The following is a 17,163-nucleotide window of genomic DNA, read 5'->3' as shown; positions in this document are numbered from 1 at the left end:
ACGACAAATGTCAATATGTAAAATAACCTTAAATGTCCTTTCAAACAAATGTCATATGCTTCTCGAAGCAACTAAATTCTTTCCGACCAAATGTCCATTCGATCAAATGTACTTTCGACTAAACGTCATTCGACCAAATGTTATTCGACTAAATGTGATTCGACCAAATGTCATGGATTCATTAAAAAGAGTTCAAAAGAACTGGATGATATGCAAATTAATGATTTGAATTTAAATGTAATCAGTACGTAGAGGGCTTTCCTGGAGGAATGTTTAAAATAATTTCAGATCAGAATAGCCTAAAGAAACTTTCTGACTGATTTTCTGTGGAAATCCTAGGAAAAGCTCAGTAGAAACTGGTAAAGAAGTTAAGAAGTTCTTGGAGAAAGCATTGAAAAGTACATAAATATTTCATGATGAAATTCTTTCATCATTTTCAAAAGAATTTCTTAAAACCACATGGCTGAATACTTGGGATATTCCTCGTAATTTTTTCGGAAGCATTCTTGAAGGAGTTTTTTTTACTGGATTAGACAAAGAGTGTACATTTTACGTAGTGAAAATTGAATTTTACAATTATCACTGATGTGCAACGATATGACACGAACCTACGAACAAATCTATGCAAATTACGAAGTTTGTGAAATCGTGATTATAACGATCGACATCACTTCTGTAAAACAAGAATTTCCTAGATACACCCCCCCCCCCCTAGGTCTCCACCAGACATAAATCCTAGCTACGCCAATGCGCATGTCAGCCCTTTAGCTATTGAACAATTCTTCCCAAGACACCAACCTTTTTTAATCATCAGGATCTAGAGATATCATATGTTCCAATGATTACATTATCTTCCCTCATGGTGCATATAGTTCATGTTCGAGAAAGCGCCCCTACCGGCCAAGTTCTAAGCTAAAAGGATGATCCTCAACTCCTAAACGTAGATCGTACTAAGTACTGAATTTTCGTCGAAGGCGGTACTATTCCATCTATCTATAATGCGTAAAGCCCTGGATCTTCTATAAAACACCCCCCCCCCCCATCCATGTGTCTGATAGACGACCCGATTATATCCAGCTCATACGAACCATTTTATCAGTGTTGCCAGCGTAAAAAATGAAAGTGTGTCGCTTTGAATTATCGATTTTTATAGATTTTACTTGAGCAGTGTTGCCAGCTACGACATAATTTTGAACCCTTCATGAACAACTGGACTACAGTTGAAAAGTATTATTATGTTGCTAAGCATTTCATTTTTCTATGCTGCTCAAGTTTTATGATTTTGATCGTTTCTCAATTTTTCTTAAACAGGGTTGCCAGTCATATGAACATTTGTGCTTTCGCCGACTGTATGGCATACAACACTTCCTTCAACTTTAGTTTCGTTATCTTTAATATTCATTAGTATCTGCATATAACTCCCCCATATAATTGTCTCTTTTGGTAAAAATCTAGCAGTGTTGCCATCTACAGTGAAACCTCCATGAGTCAATATTGAAGGGACCATCGACTCATGGAAATATCGAGTCATGGAACAGCAAGTCTATGGAAAGCTGCTTCTAGGGACCATCATAGTAACCATGAAATTTTGTTTTTAGTATGGTTCCATGAGTCGATATCGAGTCATGGAACATCGACTCATGGAGGTATCACTGTATTATCAGAATAAGCAAACTTAAACGGTCATTTTGGAAAGTTCTCAATCCATACTTCAACTTTGCTGAATATCTCGGATCAGTATTTCTACATCTAGACGTTGCATGTTTCAAAAACATAACTATAAGTCAGATTTTGTTAAGACCGATTCTTTTTCCGACCTCACTGTAACGGTCGTAAAAATAGGTTGGCGTGTACTAATATTGTTGGAGTGTGGTTGACAAAATTATAATTTTCGATGATTATATAAAGACATTTGTAAAACATTGATTATGTGTGCATAATTTACGGGGTTTCTGGGTATTTCGGCCGCAAGGTTCATTTGGTCAAATATCATTTGGCCTAATGCCGTTTGGCTGAAACTGAAAACGATAGTTAACTACAGTTAGCATGAACTCAAAGTGAATTTTGAAACCGAATATCAAAAAACAGTTTATACTAAAAGAAGGATTAATTATTGATATACACATAAATAGCTCTTCAATGTTAGTTGAAAAAAAAACAGTCAGTACTGGAAGAAGAACATTCTCAAAGAAGTAGGGTGCGGCTTATTTTTCGAATGTTCTCAATACCGAAAATTTGTTTGCTTTTCTGAATTAAATCACATGAAAAGGAAAACCTCAAATTTTGAGCCAAGATTTAGAGATGGTGCAAGCGACATGAAGTGAATTTTCAAGGTATGAAATATGACCTTCAGTGAAGTATTAATAACTTTGTTATTTTCTTACCAATTTTGTAGCTCTAAGCACCATTCTCTTCAAAATTAAATTTATAAAGTTTGTTGAACATCAAATTTGTCGAAAATCAACACTAGTCTTAGTTAAAACTAGTTTTCTCCAAATTTTTCCTCTTTTCACTAAAAAATATATATATTTTTTTTGTCAAAAGCTTTATAAATACTTAATTCATGTCAAATCTTTTTAAATGCTTTTGAAGCAAATTTAATAGCTTTAAATTGTGCGTACAACATAATAATTTAAAAAATATTCTTACTTATTTGACAAAAACTGTCCAAAAACATGAATGTTCAACGGAAAATACTACATTTTTCAAATTTTTGTCAGTTAAACGTTAATATTTAAGCAGAAACTGGGTTTTCTCCTATTTTAAACCTTCCAAATGGTCTAGGAGGCAATTTTTCATAAATTTAAAAAATAATGTTTTTAAGTAGTCTTTGTTAAAAAAAAACTAATTCCGATTATTTTTTAAGTAAAATTTGTTGTATGAACAGTTTGAAAACAAATAAAATAGCTTCAAGAGCATGTAAAAATATCTAGAATCGGATAAGTATTCATGAAGTTTTTGACGATCAAAAATTATTTTTCTAGTGGAAAGAAGAAAATATTAGAGAAACAACTTTCAATTAAGACTAGTGTTGATTTTAGACAAATTTGATATTCCACAAACTTTTCATGTATTCAGTTTTGAAGAACAAAATGCTAAGAGCTTCAAAATTCGTTGGAAAATAACAAAGTTATGAAGACTTCACTAGGTCATATTTCAGATCTTGAAAATTCACCTTAATGTCGCTTGTGCCACCTCCAAATCTTAATATTTATGACTCAAAATTTGAGTTTTCGCTTTTCATGTGATTTAATTCAGAAAAGCAAACAAATTTTCGGTATTGAGAACATTAGAAAAATAAGCCGCACCCTACTTCTTTAAGAATGTTCTTCTTCCAGTACTGACTGTTTTTTTTTTTCAACTAACATTGAAGAGCTATTTATGTGTATATCAATAATTAATCCTTCTTTTAGGAGAGCACACGAATTATCAGTTTTGAGAACTTTCGAAAAATAACCCGCTCCCTAGTAAGCAGTTATTCACTGCTCTGCTAGCGGTAATAGCTGCCAGTAAAGGTTTTTTTTACGATTTACGATTTATTCGTCCTTCTGCAGGGTCGATTTGCTTCGATCCCGTAAGAATTGTACTAAGTAAATGATTTCATAGTTCTAGCAATCACATGCAGCTTTTGCTAACACTGAATTTTGGCTTCTTATTTTCACAACGTAGAAACAGTGAGTTGTTTGTTTTATTGCCATAAGCAAGCGACGGTACAGAGTTCAGTTCACTCGTTCCAATATTAATTTTACAGAACAATGATATCCCACCTAAGTAATACCATACGCTAAAAAAGTACTTGTGTTTTGAATAACATTGTTTAGGAACGTATTATAAGCCTTTATTCAAATAATTATGAGAAATATTTTTCTCTTGAAAGAACAACTATGATCGAAACAAGGAAAAATCTCGTGTAAATTTAAGCATGTGTAATTAAAAAATAATAATCGTTATATCAGTATAATTGCAAAGCACTGCCTGATATAAAGAAGGTGAAAATTCCAACATATGTACATTGTTAGAATAATTCAAAGTTATCTGTTAAATCGTACACTTCAGGTTAATTGTCAAAATTCCAGATCTGAAAGACTTCCTGTAAGAGCTGGTGTTCCCCAAGGCAGCATTTTGGGACCAATATTATACAATATTTTCACATCTGACTTACCTGAGTTACCTCAGGGATGTCAAAAATCATTGTTTGTGGATGACACAGGCCACTCCGCCAAAGGACGAAGTCTGCGTGTCAAAAAAGTTTGGATTTTTTTTTTCATACATGCATAATTGGAAGATTTCTCCTAATACTTCCAAAACACAATTAGTAATATTCCCACATAAACCAAAAGCTCTTTATTTGAAACCTTCAAGTAGACATGTTGTCACGATAAGAGGGGTTCCAATAAATTGATCAGATGAAGTTAAGTATCTAAGGCTCATACTAAATAAGAATTCAACTTTCAAAAATCACATTGAGGGCATTCAAGCCAAATGTAATAAATATATAAAATGTCTCTATCCCCTTATTAATAGAAAATCAAAACTTTGTCTTAAGAACAAGCTTTTGATATTGAAACAGGTTTTCAAGCCAGCCATGTTGTATGCTGTACTAATATGGTCTAGCTGTTGTAATACCAGGAAGAAAGCTCTGCAGAGAATTCAAAATAAAATTTTGAAAATGATTCTGAAGCTCCCTCCCTGGCATAGTACCAATGGATTACATAGAATATCCAATGTAGAAACATTGGAACAAATGTCAAATAAAATCATTAATAATTTCAGGCAAAAATCGTTTCAATCTTCTATTGCCACGATTAATGCGTTATATATTTATGTTAAGTTAGGTTAACTAAATTGAAAACGTTTTTTTTTCTCTTATAAACTGGTGAAATCAACTCACCTGTAAAAAAAATCTGAACTGCTACGGCAAATGAAATGAAATACGTTGTTAACAAAATGTTAATAAAATCTTAAATTTTTTTCCAAATAAGGATGATAGTGTTGTCTAACACAGAACACCTAGATATAGAAAGTTAATGTAATGTTTGGAATGATACTAATAAAGAAATTGAAAAAGAAAGAAGGTAAAATTCCAAATTCAAATATAAGCGAAATTATTACCAGTATAAATCGTAAGATGGGACGATTTTTGTAATAAAATATCTTATAATTTTGGCTGACAAGTGATTAAAAAAAAACAAAAAATATAACAAAATTCCATCTACATTAAACAAAATAAAAATAAAATATTTTGAAATTCAAACAATAATATATTTATATAATAATCTTCCATAACTGACATAATGAATTTTGTCTTTTTCTTTACATGAAATAAAACTGATCATGTTTAAGCAATTACTCTCAGATTGTGTTATGGCTAGGATTTTAATTAACACAAATTTAGGGCAGCCTTTTTTATTGTAACTGATTTTGTTTAAATTCCTCAGCCAACTCAGAAGACTTTTTACAGAAATTAAACAAAATTTGTGATATGTAACAAATTTTGATATAATTGTGATACAATTTTGTTGTAATCCACTGCTTGCGTTGCCCGATGTGTGAAGTTCATAACTTCATCCTGAATTAACAAGTCGATTTTATCATTCTCTTGGACCACTTATTGAGCGACAAACTTGGCATCCCGTCACATCATAAACATCAACAAATAAATTAGTTGATCAACTATTGGGCAGCACTTATGAGTTATGCACATCATCGTTGAATTAATTTGATTTATATTGTTCTTAATTCGACTAAACGCCCCATTCGGCCAGATGGAATTCGGCCAAAATGCCGGACACCCACTCACGGTACGGATTGTTTGTGGTAACATTAAATTTTCGGATGCGTTGCCTTTACATACCATAATCGAACGGACACTATGTTTCACACATTCACCTCCAAAAAAACACGAAGTCAACAATAACTACCATAATTTAAAAGTATAATTTTGGATATTAAGAATCCTTATTTTCAATATAATCCTGATTGTTTTGCACTCGAATCTACTTGCTTTGTGGTACATCATTAAAAAGTTTTCACCGGATTATGTTTGCTACTCTACCTTCACCATCTTTCTTATGAATGTCAATTGCAAAGCGGAAACCAATAATGAGCGCAATCTCCATCAAATTTTGCACATCTCTTTTGGGATGCCAGCTGAAAGTTGATATCGTTCGATTGGATCAGATTTGCATATTCGAAATATTCGTGTTCCCAAAAGCATCTTGTTTACGTCTCGCGATTCAGCACATTATGCATCGGTCAACTCCTTTCACATGCACAACTCATGCAACCAATGCGCGCTCCCGGAAACTATCTCTCGACGGGCACTGTTTTTATTCACTTATAGTTCTATGATTTGTTTGTTTATTTGCTACAAGAGTCTATTAGTATACACTCTATTTCTAGCCACTAGCCAATGGTACACAATCAGGTCAAGGGTAATTCACGGAAAGCATGCTGTTCAAACACCACTTCAATTCATCTCAGAGTTTTCTCCTATGAGCATTACGACACGATGCCGGTTACGGTTACACGGTTGCTGCTTGAGTCTGATTCTTTATTGGCTTGTGGCAAACCGCAAATGTTTTTTCTTCTACGATTGTCGATTTGTAACACTCACATTTTCTATTCCACTTGATTAAGTGGTAAATTGCTAATGAATCACAATCCTTATGTCAAATTTGCATCACACCAAACCCTCTTTGGGAAATACTTTGTCATATTATGCAGAACCCGGTATTTATCCGAGATCCATAACATCAGTAAATGAAACACTGTCAAACTCGTTTGCGAAAAATTTACATTCCCCGAGTGTATTATCGGAACATTCACCCTCGCGAGGCAATTTTCAGTGAAAACTTTTCCAGCACCCTTGGAATTCGCAGAATTCGCACAGTTTGAGGAAATCTATTTTCCACCCTACATTATCTTCTTCTCCAAGCTGGTTGGAAATCGCCTCACCTCTCGAATGCGAAGCTTTGCCACTCGAACCGCGTCATATCCCTGATCCCGAGATTCGATCCACACTTCCAGGAATGGCTTCAGGGTGCCACAATTTGTTTATCCTTGCTGGCAAAGGTCCAGGGACTCTACACAATTTCAATAGCTTTTCGAGGAAACGGCCCGAAACGACACGAAAAAGGGGGAAAACACAGACCCAGACCCGGACCGGCACACAGAGCGTATGAATGAGTCAGTGAAACGACGACGACATCAACATTAACAGAACGACGACGGTGAACTACCTCAGCGCGGTGCTAACAGCAGACTGACACCGTACGCTAAACCAGCGTGCATCGTTGCCCCTTGGCCGCACCATCGACGGCAGTGTCGAACAAAACGGACGAACGCAAAGAGAGCGGCGTGCTGCAGCACAGCACGGGATGATGATTGTAAACAAAATACTGAGAATTCGCTTTCATGAGGATGACGACTACCAGTACACTTTGAAAAGGGAACCCACACACGGTGGTAGCATCGGTATAGTATGAAATTCGGTGACCCACAGTTTGCGTCAAGAAGTGCGAAACCATGCATTTGGTTGTTTATTTTTCTAAACGTTAATTTAAGTTTTCAAAACTAAATATAAAATACAATCAAATTTTTGACAAATTTGAAGCCGGACCGATCCAGTTTATATTGTATAAGTAGTTTTATAATAAAACTAAAACAACGCATCCTTATTTTGCATACTTAGTTTCTCCATATCTGGACTGTCATTTGTAATTTTTGGTCAAACTTTCGTTGCATGGAACCAATTGAAGATAAAATCTTTTTCAATATTTTATATAAGGGCGATTCTAAGCCTATCATAAGGTTGCTTTGAGGTGTATTAGTTTTTGCATAAATGCTTGGAAATAATTTTTGGCCCATAGTGGGGCAAAAGTTCGAATCAGTGGGGCAAAAGTTCGACCCATGTATAAACTCACGGAAAAATTTGCAAATTGCCTAAAATCCACATATTATCTTCAAATTTATCTAAAGTTGTCTGATCATGGGAAAACTGCCACCAAAATTTTACATTTCCACTTAGTTTTGCGAAAACCTGCTATTCTTGAGTGTATTACATTTAACCCGGGTTTGGGCAATTTTTTGATGAAAATTTAGTGTGTATTTTTCGGCAAACTTAAGTTTACGGCTGGTGTAAAGTATGTATGTCATAAACGGATCGATGTTTTTTGTTTTGGCCAGCGAACTTTTGCTCCACACTAGATTCGAACTCTTGCCCCAGTGGTGGGGCCAAAGTTCGTTTTAGACAATCAATTTTGAAACTGTTATAACTAAAAATGGGTAAAAATTTTGACACAAGTCTGTTCAGCAAAATTATAGCCAATATGTTGAAGGTTCACTGTATGGTATTTGTTTTGTTTCAACTGCTATTGTTTTCCTGGTAACTTTGATTATTCCACTAAGGTCGAACTTTTGCCCCACCTTACTCTAGTATTCATGACTTGCCTGAATTTTTAAAAATAAAAATACACTTGGGTTTTTTTTAACATTGCACATAAGAGTAACTGAAACAAATTCGTAGCCATTATTTCAAATTTGGAAATTTGATTTTTATTTATCCCTAAATAATGTCCATACATGGTCGACGTTAAGTCAGAGTGGACCAAGTGACATTTATAATATTTCAAGAAAAATGGGCTTAATATCTATCATATTGCAATTTTTAAACTCGTATATACGTCAATGCTTCCAGGGGCCCAGATAGCCGTAGCGGTAAACGCGCAGCTATTCAGCATGACCATGCTGAGGGTTGTGGGTTCGAATCCCGCTGGTCGAAGATCTTTTCGTAAAGGAAATTTTCTCGATTCCCAGGGCATAGATTATCTTCGTACCTGCCACACGATATACACATGCGAAAATGGTCAATCGGCAGAGAAAGCTCTCAGTTAATAACTGTGGAAGTGCTCATAAGAACACTAATCTGAGAAGCAGGCTTTGTCCCAGTTGGGACGTAACGCCAGAAAGAAGAAGAAGAAGAAGCTTCCAGTGGACGATTTGCCCTTTGAAGGAAGCACAACACTAGACAACAGACTAGCATGCAACGTCCAGTGGCACAGTCGAAATACATTCCTGACGAAAATTTTTCCGGACTGAAGTCGGAATCGAACCCACACTTCTTGACTCGATGCAGCTAATTGTTTGGTAACACTAATCGCACGGCAGTATGGGCCAGAAATCAAAATTTCGTGACATAACGCCAAACACCTCCAAATAAACAAAAATCAACCTAAGAGTAATACAAACTTATGAAAACATGAAAAAGTCGTGTTTGGGACGATTAAGACGCATTTCTAACTGAATAGATAATGTTTGTAAGGATTTTGTTTTTTTTTTGTAAACATATGTTAATTTAAAAATGCCTGAAAAATGTGATCATGAAGTTGTTGTTCAGAATGTATTGACAACTATTTATTAAAAATATATATCGGTATTTCACAGTATTTTTGCATTTGATTTTCCATTCAACTATCAAAATTCTATAAGGCAATGTTTTTGCTGCACATAACCTATGACAAAGCCATAAAATCATCATACAGTTAGAGAAGCATTGACCGAAATGGAACAAGTTTAGATGAATTGCACATTTGTAAATGCTATTTTAAAAGGTAGCAAATTCACATGGCAATGCTTCAACTCCAATCAGTTTCACTTTCAAAACATTATGATCAAAAATACTTTAGCTGTAATGAAGAGCTTACTTGATATGCTGAAATATTAGAGCATCAGGTATACACCAACATTTGGACTTCATCATTATCATTGTTAGATAGTAGATAGTTTAGGAGATGGCTTAATTATTTTATAATCTATTAAGAAATATCTGTGAGGAAATATTAATTCTCTCTTGTGAACCATAAAATTAAAAACAATGGGCAAGTTATCTATGTTCCTGCTTGATTTTTAAAACTTTTGTGAAATATTATACCAATCATTCAATTCTGGTTTAAAAATACCCCACTGGATTGGTTTGATTCTTTTTTTAAAAATGTCTACTAAATGCCTTTTTAAAACTAAAGTCATTGCGCTTTGTATAAGTCGGATCATATTTCCTCAAAAGTCTGTTATCTTTACCTAGAGGATTTCTAGAAAGCACCCATAAAACGTTTTATTGAGAGCCTCCAACAGATTCCTCAGTTATAGCCATATTATCCCATATTGAACTTAACCATGTAGGAAATAGAAAAAAATGAAATTTTATTTAACCTTCATCCAGCCAACATACTTTTCACATGCAAAAAACACACTAAAATGTGCATAACTTTTTTGTTTCTCGATGGATTTTGTTGAAATTTTCAGAACTTCCCGAAAAACTCTCCTAGTTTATGGTCCAGGAAACTTGGGAATATGGTCCACGTGGTTCCGGAGTTATTCCGGATTGTCTTGGGGTACCAAAATTGGCCACATCGTCCATTCAACGTATATCTCAAAACCCAGATGAGCTAGAAGGTTGGTGTCTTCGGCAAAGTTGTTTAGCAGACCAAGAGCTATCTGGCAATAACAATCTTAGTTGGGAATTTATCCGCTAGGTGGCGCTAGTAACATTTTTCTTCAATCTTCTATAGCTCAAGATCCTGTAGAGCTAGAAGGTTGGTGTCTTGGGCAAAGTTGTTCAACAGACCAAGAGCTATCTGTCAGTAATAATCCTGATTGGGAATTTATCTGCTAGGTGGCACTAGTAACATTTTTTCTTCAACCATCTATATCTCAGGATCTTGATGAGCTAGAAGGTTGGTGTATTCGGCAAAGTTGTTTAGCAGACCAAGAGCTATCCGGCAGTAACAATCTTAATTGGAAATTTATCCGCTAGGTGGCGATAGTTACAATTTTTCTCCAATCTTCTATATCTCAAGATCCTGATGAGCTAGAAGGTTGGTGTCTACGGCAAAGTTGTTCAGCAGACCAAAAACAATCCGGCAGTTACAATCTTAATTGGGAATTTATCCGCTAGGTGGCGCTAGTAACATTTTTTTCTTCAACCATCTATATCTCAAGATCCTAAAGAGCTAGAAGGTTGGAGTCTTCGGTAAAGTTGTTTAGCAGACTGAGGGCTTTCTGCAATAGCAAAACCAGTTAAGAATTTAACCGCTAGGTGACGCTAGTAACATTTTTTCAATCATCTTTATCTCAAAATTTTGATGAAATAGAAGGTTGGAGTCTTCGGCAAAGTTGTTCAGCAGATCAAAGGCTATCTGGCAGCAACAAATCTAATTGGGAATTTATCCGCTAGGTGGCGCTAGTAACAAATTATCTTCAATTTTATGTATCAAAATTTAACAAGCAGATCAATGTTGGGTGGCTCCAGTTTGTCTTCGGCAAAATTGTTCACATCGTGGCGAAAATTTTAAATTCACATATTTTACGATCGAGATTCACGCTTGATTTGTAGCTTACGCAGCTCAACAGCCACAATACATGAGTTGGATCAACAATTTGTTTTTAATTCTTTTTTTCATTCAAAGCCTTATATTTTATTTACGAGATTTTTTGGTGGATCAAAGCCATGCTGAAGATATCTGGGTTCGATTCCCGGTAGGCCCTGGATCTTTTCGTAATGGAAATTTCCTTAACTTCTCTAGGCATAGAGTACCATCGTACCTGCCACACGATAAATATACAAATATGAAAATGGCAAAATTGAAACTTCTATCAACATGATAATGACCATGAATTAAATTGAATATGGTAAGCCTCAAGATGGCTCACAGAAATATCGAGATTACTGATCCATTGTTTTGCATATGTATTTCCGTGTTGCCAAAATCAAACCATGCAAAAATCGAAAAACTTTGCCGAACTTATAAACTTTCTCAATACATAGAAAATTGAAGGAATACTGTTACTACCAGATGAATTCCCATTCATATATTTTTACCGCTAGCCTTCTAGCTCTTCACGATCTCAATATATAGGAGATTAAAACATTATTGCTAGCAACACCTAGTGGATGAATTCTCAACCGGATGTTGCACTGCCAAATAGCCCTTGTTCTGTTGAACAAATTGACGAAAGACACCTTCCTTCTAGCTTATCCGAATCTTGAGATATAGAATGTTCGAAAAAACTTGATATTAGCCCCACCTGGATGATAAAAAAGACACGGACACCGTCTTCAGCCATTTAGCTGCACAGACTGTAACTTAACACTAGACAACGGACAAGCATGCTCCAATGGTACAGCCGAGAAACATTCCTGACGAAAAGTTTCAATGGCTGCAGCGGGAATCGAACCCACTCCCCATGACACGATACGCTCATTGCCTGACGACACTAATCGCACGGCCATAAAGCAGTGAATTTTTAATAAGATTTGCAAATGCCTAAAAATTCTTGATCTGCTGAACAACTTCGTCGAAGACAGCAACCCTCTAGCTTATTAATATCTCGTGATATAGGAGATTAAAGAAAATTTGTTACTAGCGCAAGCTAGCGAATAATTTCCCAATCACTACCAGATAGCTCTTGGTTTACTAAACAACTTTGCCAAAGACGCCAACCTTCTAGCTCATCAGGATCTTGAAATATAAAAGATTGACGAAAATTTGTAATTGGCGCCACCTAGCGAACAAATTCCCAATTAGGTTTGTTACTGCCGGATAGCTCTTGGTCTGCTGAACAACTTTGCCGAATACACCAACCTTTTAGCTCATCAGGATCTTGAGATAAATAAGATTGAAGAAAATTTGTAACTAGCGCCACCTAGCGAATAGATTCCCAATTGAGATTGTTACTGACAGATAGCTCTTGGTTCGCTGAACAACTTTGTCGAAGACACCAACCTTCTAGCTCTACAGGATCTTGAGATATAGAAGATTGGAGAAAAATTGTAGCTATCGCCACCTAGCGGATAAATTTCCAATTAAGATTGTTATTGCTGGATAGCTCTTGGTCTACTGAACAACTTTGCCGAAGACACCAACCTTCTAGCTCATCAGGATCTTGAGATATGAAAGATTGGAGAAAAATTGTAACTATCGCCACCTAGCGGATAAATTTCCAATTAAGATTGTTACTGCCGGATAGCTCTTGGTCTGCTAAACAACTTTGCCGAATACACCAACCTTCTAGCTCATCAAGATCCTGAGATATAGATGGTTGAAGAAAAAATGTTACTAGTGCCACCTAGCAGATAAATTCCCAATCAGGATTATTACTGACAGATAGCTCTTGGTCTGTTGAACAACTTTGCCCAAGACACCAACCCTCTAGCTCTACAGGATCTTGAGCTATAGAAGATTGAAGAAAAATGTTACTAGCGCCACCTAGCGGATAAATTCCCAACTAAGATTGTTACTGACGGATAGCTCTTGGTCTGCTGAACAACTTTGCCGAAGACACCAACCTTCTAGCTCATCTGGGTTTTGAGATATACGTTGAATGGACGATGTGGCCAATTTTGGTACCCCAAGACAATCCGGAATAACTCCGGAACCACGTGGACCATATTCCCAAGTTTCCTGGACCATAAACTAGAAGAGTTTTTCGGGAAGTTCTGAAAATTTCAACAAAATCCATCGAGAAACCAAAAAGTTATGCACATTTTAGTGTGTTTTTTGCATGTGAAAAGTATGTTGGCTGGATGGGTTAATTTTTAACCGACTTGACCGACCGAGATTTCTGAATGTCACCTTGCCCATGACAGACCCTTGTTAGATTATGGCTGCTTTTGTTATTTTAAAACCAATAAAACTTATTTAATTTGTCGATTGAAGCGAAGTTGGAAATATAGGGTTGAAAAATCCACTAAATTATCTCATTTACTCGAATCGATCTATCTCGGCCATCCGCAAATATATGCAAAAACTTTTGGTAGCACATGAAAGAGTGGAGCCTAGGCTACCACCTCAAACTGGTTTCAAGCCGAATACGGTGGAATACTTTCACTTATACATTGTAAAATTTCAAATTAACATTATTTTTATACCAGACATGAAAAATATACTGATTCTGCCTTCTTAAAATGTACACAAAATATTTTTTTTTTGAATTTTTCCTCACAAACCATTTTTTTTTTTTTCAGGATAGGCTGTAATCCGAGTTTTTCAGTTTAAACAAAATTGAAGCCCACAAAGTGCAAATAAAAAATGTATTAAATCAAATAAGATCGTTGGTATACAATCATATATGTTCTCAATAATGAGAAATTCATCTCAATAATTCATTTTATTGAAAAAAGGTTTTTGGACTTTTGTCGCGAAATTTAGATTGAGTAGTGTTTGATCTTTCGACCTTGACGCTTGCTCCTGTTGTGGCGGGCGTTGAGGGCAGGATCCAACATGTCGCGCGTCGGTTGCTAGGAGTGAAAAAGTGCGCGGTCCGTTGGTAGTGTTTGATCTTTCGACCTTGCCTCTGCGGGGGCGGGTGATGAGGGCAGGATCAAATATGTCGCGCGTCAATTGTTAGAAGTGAAAAAGTTAGAAGTCGCGCGCCTATTTTCTCTGAGTACTTTTATATTGCCGAGCAAACTAGTGATGCTGAAAGTGGAATGCTGCTGCTCAGTCAAGGATGACGGATCAATTGGTGAGCTCGTTTCATCCCACTATTTCTAATCTATAAGATATGTATGTGACTGTACATTTAATCGTTAATATGATTTTTCAACAAACTATGAATGGTTCGTCACTGTGAGTGTCGACATAAACTCTGATTCATGAATTATTATTGTTTAATATTTTTTGTTTTTCACAACACCCCTTTCTTTTTACCTTTATTTTTGTAATTAAAAAAACTTTGAATGGTTCGACACTACAAGTGTACACTTGCAAATGGTTCACTTTATTCAACAATCTTTGGATGGTTCGTCATTGTAAGTGTCGGCATAAAAATAAGAGTGTTAGGAGTGTTACATTTAGGTATTTGTTCAACAAACTTTGAATGGTTCGTCACCTCAAATGTCGACATAATTTTCATCTACATAGAATTTGTCATATCAAATGAAAAAATTATATTTACATATAAGCATGTTTATATCTCACAAATAATTATTTATCATGTTCTAATCGCTTATCAAAGTGAATCCTGTGACCCAACGATCCTCCCCATTAACAAACATCCCTCCCAGTAACCTTTGTGGAGATGCAGAGGCAAACACGGTCTCCAAATAGCAAAGGTTACACACACACTAACATTCCTTCTCCCAATCCCACCTGACTACAAGGACGTGACCGGCGCCGTTATTGACCTTGTACAAATAGAGGCACTGAACTATGCCCACTGAAGAAGATTATGGCCATTCCCAGCCTTCTAGTTGATTCTTTGTGCATTTTCACTAACTTCGGTCAATCACGGAAAAGCAATCATTGGTATGTGTAGTCAGTCTAAGCTAAGCTAAGCTAAGTTTTGTCGCGAAATTTAGATTTCTGGCCCCTAGTGGCACGCCATGAATCCCACAATACAATAATAAAATAATAGTTTACACACAAAATTTTCTAAAAAAAAATCCTTTGTTAAATTTCATTGCAATTCTGCACATCGATTTTTTAATCATTTAACATTGAAAAATTTGCCTTATTCGGTCTGATCCAGCCAAATTTTAGTTGCAGTGTGGATTTGTGAAGGTGATGTCTACCGGTATCAGCAAAAAAACTCTTCCGCATCGTTCTGCACTTTAATTTTCAAGCCATTTGATAATATCAATTTTTATCAACTTTGAGCATATTTTTAGCGTGCTTTGAATTAAAAATTTAATCCCTAATTAATCAAAGAAGAGGTTTTTAATGTTTATTCGTTGAAATGTTCCATATAATAATAATAAAATAATAAAGATCTAAAAAAATGTTATATTGTTATCATAATTGTTGTATGTAAAATCAATCTTCTCTATAAATAAAAATGGAAGAGCGTTTCACTGTTGTATTCATCTAAGGTTCCGACGTGTTCGTGTGAAGAAATGGTTTAGAAAAGTCTCCGGATTAGTCGAAAAAACAAGAGAAAACTTATCTGCCATTTTGTATAGGAGAGTGCATGCCATTTTTCAGCAGCCTTTTTGATGGCAAGACGAAGTTTAATAAGTAATTTAATAAATGGATATCTCCATATAAATATATCTCTATTTTTACACACCACATCAGGTATTGCATATTTTTGAAATAAAAAACGGTTGCATCATGTCCTTTTCAAAGTCCTGCTCTTCGAATTTATTGGTCTCAACTTAAGGGTGGTCCTTTCGTTTTTTTTTTTCAAATTGGTGGACCCCTCGTACGCCAGCTGGCTAAACAGTTTGCGAAAAAGTCCATTTTTTGATGAATCTTGGGTATTTCTTCACGTCTCATATTTCCCTTGAAACATATAGCAAACTTAGTGGCATCGTATAGAGAAAGGATATAACTCTCATCTTAAGTTAAAAAAAATTGGCGGCGTTTTGAATTTGGCCATCTAAAATTTTGTTACAAAAATCGTTTTTTCGTTGCGTCCCTACTGAATCAGAGCCAGCACCTCAGCTTAATTAGGTTTAAAAAAAAAATATCAAAATGGATTTTTTTAACGCTTATTTGTTACCTGAATGATTCTTCTGCATATCTTCGAGTTGAAAAATAGTATTATTTCTTTCATTTATTTGGTCTAAAACCATTGATAGAAATGAACAATCAGTTGAAGAGCTAAGAAAAGATAAGAAAGAAAGAATCTGATTGTTTTTTTTTAACGGAGGCCTCATAATTCAACATGATGAGCTCCGAGATGGCAAAAAATCATTCAACTGCTAAGATGGCGTCAAAATCCAAGATGGCCGCCGGATTTTCCAACCTCACCTGCTTCGCATTTTTCAATGTCGCTATTTTTTTACATGTATGTTGGGTGGTAGTAAAAACGATACTTTATGGCTCAGAAAATCAAGGATTTTTTTGCTCAAAAATTCAAGATTTCCATTTTAAATCAATGCAATTTTTACGTTAAAACTACAGCACAAGACTTATTAATGTCCCAAAGCGCAATCTATAAACTTCATTCAATGAACAACAATGCATATGGTAAAAAAAAGTTTGTTTATTTCAATCAATGTTTTCGAATGGTTTTCATTTGTTGAATTTGTTTAATCTATATTCCTGAATTCAAAGATATGTCGAAGAATTATTCTGTTATCGAAAATTGCATTATAAAATAGAGACTTGATTGCATTATGAGAGACTTGAGACTTTCATGGGATTTTTTTTTTCGAATAAT

General features: G+C 35.3%; 2 protein-coding genes across 4 annotated transcripts in view; one reads left to right on the top strand and one right to left on the bottom strand.

Annotated features, from left to right (window-relative positions):
• Window positions 1–7,281, bottom strand: part of LOC5578454 (interleukin-1 receptor accessory protein-like 1) — a 141,308-nt gene extending 134,027 nt beyond the window's left edge. For all 3 annotated transcript variants that reach the window (XM_021851340.1, XM_021851341.1, XM_021851342.1), the window contains exon 1: window positions 6,958–7,281. The gene's annotated coding sequence lies outside the window, so the exon portion shown is untranslated. The remainder of the gene's footprint in view (window positions 1–6,957) is intronic.
• LOC5578456 (acetylcholinesterase) overlaps window positions 1–17,163 on the top strand; it is a 385,351-nt gene that overhangs the window by 132,122 nt on the left and 236,066 nt on the right. The gene's annotated exons all lie outside the window — the stretch shown is intronic.

This window comes from Aedes aegypti, chromosome 3 (genome assembly GCF_002204515.2).
Source record: "Aedes aegypti strain LVP_AGWG chromosome 3, AaegL5.0 Primary Assembly, whole genome shotgun sequence".
Classification (NCBI taxonomy): domain Eukaryota; kingdom Metazoa; phylum Arthropoda; class Insecta; order Diptera; family Culicidae; genus Aedes; species Aedes aegypti.
The sequence above is the reverse complement of the archived record's forward strand: the minus strand, read 5'-3'. Positions and strand labels throughout refer to the sequence as shown.